At 30.1% G+C, this 4,999-nt stretch overlaps 1 non-coding gene across 1 annotated transcript; it reads right to left on the bottom strand.

Annotated features, from left to right (window-relative positions):
* Nucleotides 1–4,118: 4,118 nt before the first annotated feature.
* On the bottom strand, nt 4,119–4,270 carry Trnan-guu (transfer RNA asparagine (anticodon GUU)). Its single transcript has 2 exons — nt 4,234–4,270; nt 4,119–4,154 (listed from the first exon to the last, which is right to left on the bottom strand). It is a non-coding gene; the product is annotated as a tRNA-Asn (tRNA).
* Nucleotides 4,271–4,999: the final 729 nt, after the last annotated feature.

Raw genomic sequence — 4,999 nt, 5'->3', positions numbered from 1 at the left:
CTCGGTAATTAACTACTGATTGTGGCATGAAAATATTATATTATATAAGAAGTCTTTACTAACAAGAGGATGCTAGGTACAGATCTCTATGGTCATCTTCGTATCCTTACAAGTAAGATTATGATTGTGCTCATTTCTGGTTGGGAAAATTTTTTCCAAACTAATCGGATAACATTATAAATCGAATAAACGCTGCTTTTTTTATATCGAATTTTTGAACTTAGAGCTGTTACCCTTATTTAGCACCACTTTATGATGTGAAAAATCAACTCGTTTTGATAAACAAAAATCAAAAAGGTAGTTGGTTCCTTACATCACTCTTTTGCTACAGGTAAGCTTCTGAAGGATTACTGAAAACAAACTTATAAAGGCAGTAAAAGTATTACAAGGTCTCGTTTGTAGGCAATAATCGACTATATGCCAAAAGTACTAGGATTCAAGCTTATTATTCGTAATGAGAATGAAAAGGTTTCTTACACTCGAACCGAATTTCAACCGGTAAGCAATGAATTAGAATAGTAGATGGATAAAACTTTTAGAAGGAAATTTTAGAATCGGAAATATTTTCCGCTGGGTCTTGCATACATCCTGGAGCATGAAGGTTATGCAGGACTAATTTAGTTACTTCAAAAAAATGCATCTAGCTACTAATCGTATCAAACTCGATTAAAATCTAATTAATTTACTCTTGGGACGCGCTAAAATGCTATGATTGCCTCATTGCCGTAGAACCAACTTTTCAAAAGAACTATCAATATAAGAATTTGTCCTCGGGCCAACACTAGCAACATCCTTCGATAGCTCAGTTGGCAGAGCGGTGGGCTGTAGAATACGAATGGGATGACCTTGGAGGCAACCTCTGTGTGCGCGGGGTCAAACTTCGGCACTCTCGTCCCATTGGTAGAAATCCACAGGACACCGGTTCAAATCCGGTTCGAAGAAATTTGTGATCACTTTTTTCTTGTCAACCAACCAGTTTTACAACTTGAGAGGAGTACTCTTATCTATCGTTCACATTTGGTGGTGCGTTAGAGGTTCGAAGAGAATGAATATTTTGATCGCATGATCCTCACAACACAGAGATTCTCATTTTTATTTCGTTATATCTGCATTCCTCAATCTAGCTCAAACCTGATATTTTATTTGCATTTTGGAGGCGAATAAATTTTGAGAGTTGAAAACCTGTTCAATTCAACCCACCCTTAGCTACCTTCCCACCCAAACCTATATAACTCAACCCACCTATCCAAAAACATCATTTGTTTTGGTACTTTTAACTGGAAAATGGAAACTATAGTTTAAACTGCTAAAATGCAAAAAATTAAAAAAAATAAAAAGAAAAAATACAAGATGTAAAAACAGTCAAAAAATAAAACTGAGAAAACTGAAATCCACAAAAAAATCTAATCTTGAAAAAATTTAAAATGTGAAAATAAAAAATTTGAAAAATTGAAAACTGTAAAATTTTGAATTGAAAAAAAATGCGAAAAATCAAAACCTGAAAAAAAAACAAGTAAAATCTGAAAAACATGGAAACCCTGGAAAATTTAAAACGGAAAGAATTAAAAATTTCGAAAAACGAAAAGTACAAAAATCTGCAAAAGATTAAAATCTGCATTAAATTGAAAGCTTGAAAACTGCAATAAATAGAAAACTACAAATACTGAAAACTGACACAATCTAAAACTGTAATAACTGCAAAACGAAATGAATTCTACTAAATTTAAAAGTTGATAAAATTTTAACTGAAAAAATAAAACTGCAATAAATCAAAAGATAAAAAAATCTGCAAGAAAATACTAAAATGTACAAAAATTTTCTATGAAAAAACTAAAAGAAAAACTGAAAAAAATGAAAACTGCAAAAACTTTCAACTGAATAGACTAGAAAATGCATAAAACGGATAACTGCAAAAAATGAAAATCGCAAAAATTGAACTCGTGGTTTTTACAACATTTTTCACGTTGGTTTAAACTTTTTGTACGTTTCATTTTTTATTGTTCTTTGAACTTTTGTCATTTTTAGTTTTTTACAGTTCTTCCATTTAAAATGTTTGCACATTTTTTTTTACATTTATTGCAGTTTTCAATCATTGCAGCTTACGATTTTTTGACCTTTAAAATTTTGTAGGTTTCATTTGTTTTGGCATTTTCCTATTGTTGTGGATTTAGATTGTTTCAGTTTTCAATTTTTGCAGTTTTGCATTTCTTACGGTCTTAAAGTTTTAAATTTTGCGGAGTTTTTATTTTTGCGATTTTTAATTATTTGTAGTTTTTGGATTTCACAGTTTGAAATTTTCTGCATTTTTTTATTCATTCAGCTCGGTTTTGCAGTTTTGTATTTCTTACGGTCTTTAAGTTTTCAATTTTGCGGAGTTTTTATTTTTGCAGTTTTTAATTCTTTGTAATTTTTGGATTTCACAGTTTTAAATTTTCTGCATTATTTTATTCATTCAGCTTAAATTTTTTGAATATTTCAGTTCGTAGCAGTTTTTTAATTTTCTCAGCTTAAATTTTTTACAGTTTTAAATTTTTTGCACAATTTTTTTTTATTTTGCAGTTTTCAATTCATTCAGTTAACATTTTTTGCAGTTTTTTGTAATCATTAGTTTGGACAGTTCACATTAGCAGTAACCAGTACCAGTTCGAGCAGTTTTCAAATATTTAAAGTTTTAAAGTTTTTCCTGTTTTTAATTATTTCAGTTTTTCAGTTTTTAGATTTTTGTAGATTTTTGCTGTCAATTCTTTCAATTTTCAGTTGTTGCTGTTTTCATTTTTTCGGTTTTTTTTCGTTTAAATTTTTCGTAGTTTCATTTCTTCAATTTTGGCAGTTTTAATTTTTTTTCGCTTAGAAATTCGTTTAGTGACAAAAAAGTGATTTTTTTTTATTTTCATATTTTGCAGCTACTATTTTTGCAGGTTTTAATTTATTTTGTTCAAATAAGATTTGTCATTTTTATTTTATGCAGTTTCCAATTTTTGTAACTATTTTCCATTTTTGCAGCAGTTTTCAATTATTGCAATTTTAATTTATTCAGCTTAGAATACGATATGAAGTTTTAAATTTTTGAAGTTACCCATTGTTTCGATTTTCAATTTTTGCATTTTTAATTTTTGTACTATTTGCGCTATTGTTAATTTTTTGCAGTTTTTTTTTATTTTTGCAAAACTAAATTTTTTTTTGCTTAGTGGCACTAACGTCCTCAGAGGAGCTTTGCCATCTCAACATTGTATTGCTCACGTCATTTCTATAAGTACTTAGTTGAGATTTCTATGCAAAATAACACGCCTTAAATGCATTCTGAGCGACAAGCATGTAGGAAACGCTTGTGGCTAACCACTCGGCCACAGGAGCCCTTCCTAATGTATTCAGTTTTTAATTTTTGATGTTTTCAATTTTTACGATTTTTAATTTTTTTACAGCTTCTATTTTTTTTGCTATCAAATTTTGTATTTTAATTTTTTATCAGTTTTTAGTTTTTACTTTAAAATTTCATTCCTTTTCAATTTTAATTTTTAATTTTTTTTTCTTTCTTGTAAATATTTGAAATATTTTTTTTTAATTTCAAAATTTTGTAGTTTTTTTTTTAGGTTTCTCGTTTGCAATTGCCTTTTAATTTTTAGAAATCCGGGTTTTTTTTCTAATTTTTGAAATAATTTAAAATGAAAATAATGAAGAATATTGAAAATAATAAAAGTAAAAACTGCTAACACAAACAACAAAAATTTAAATAGTAAAAATTGTGAACTACAAAAATCCAAAACAAATTCAATTAAAATTTTAAAATTTTAAAATCGCAACAATTTTAGAATCAAATCATTTCAGGACATCATACATCGTGGATGTGGAATAAATCAACGATTCAGTCAGTTCACGAGCAGATAGCTCAGAATTTTAATTACAAGCATGCAGAATCGATTGACAACGCATTTGTTTCGTGTTTCGTGATTTTACTGGCCCTGCCACTTACCACTAGCAATCATAAAAAAAATCGACAAAAATCGACTAAACAACAGAAATTAAAAAAAAAGATGATGAACTATTGACTTCCTTCCACCAGCACTGCTTCACTGGGTTTAGCAAAGGTCATAAAATTATAATACAAAATAGTGAACCAACGCTTCGAACTGGATTCGAACCAGGGGCCTGTGGAAAGCTACTGAATATGAAATGAGACTTTAGAAGTTTGACTTCTGACACATGAAGAATGTGGGCCCTCAATTATATTGTATACAACAGTCCACCGCTCTACCAACTGAGCTATCGAAGGTTGCCAGTTTCAAAAAGTATCCAGATCGACAAACTTCGTGAAATGCCTGTGTATTGACTGTATTGTGCTCTTGACACATAACTACTTTCCCCTAAGAACGAGCAATCATTTATATGGAGGCTTTAAGAGCGTGAGTTAATTATGTTACATTTGGCTAATATTGAAACACATGTTACAATCTTTTACATGTTTTTCTAACGTTTATTTGCTTCTTTCGACACGGGTACTTTTTTAGATTTTGTCAGATCAAGTGGGTTCCAGTAAGAACATTTTTCTCAAGATTAAATGATCATACAATATTTCATACATGTTGGTAGAATTATTGGCTATAGTTGCCTCAATCTTATGGTATGTCGCATAATGATCTTTAATTAACAGTTTTAACATAAAATGAAACAAAGATTTATTTGGGACAACCATAATGAATTTCATCAGAAAACGAATAGAATATATATTCGGTGAACCAGTGACCCACAACAAGGAACCTGAAGGAAACCTTGGTTGGCACATTGAGTGTTTCAACTCTCTAAATATAAAAAATCACTCCCGTATTAGCAACTACATGTTTATTGAAAATAAAACAAAAATTCAGAGCCAAAATATTATCGCGTCAACACTTCGAACTGGAATTGAACCAGTGACCTGTGGAAATCTACCAAACTGAAATGAGAACAATGAAGTTTGACTTCTCGCACACCGAGTGGACAAATGTGGGCTCCCATTCCAATC

Source organism: Toxorhynchites rutilus, chromosome 2 (genome assembly GCF_029784135.1).
Source record: "Toxorhynchites rutilus septentrionalis strain SRP chromosome 2, ASM2978413v1, whole genome shotgun sequence".
Taxonomy (NCBI): domain Eukaryota; kingdom Metazoa; phylum Arthropoda; class Insecta; order Diptera; family Culicidae; genus Toxorhynchites; species Toxorhynchites rutilus.
The sequence above is the reverse complement of the archived record's forward strand: the minus strand, read 5'-3'. Positions and strand labels throughout refer to the sequence as shown.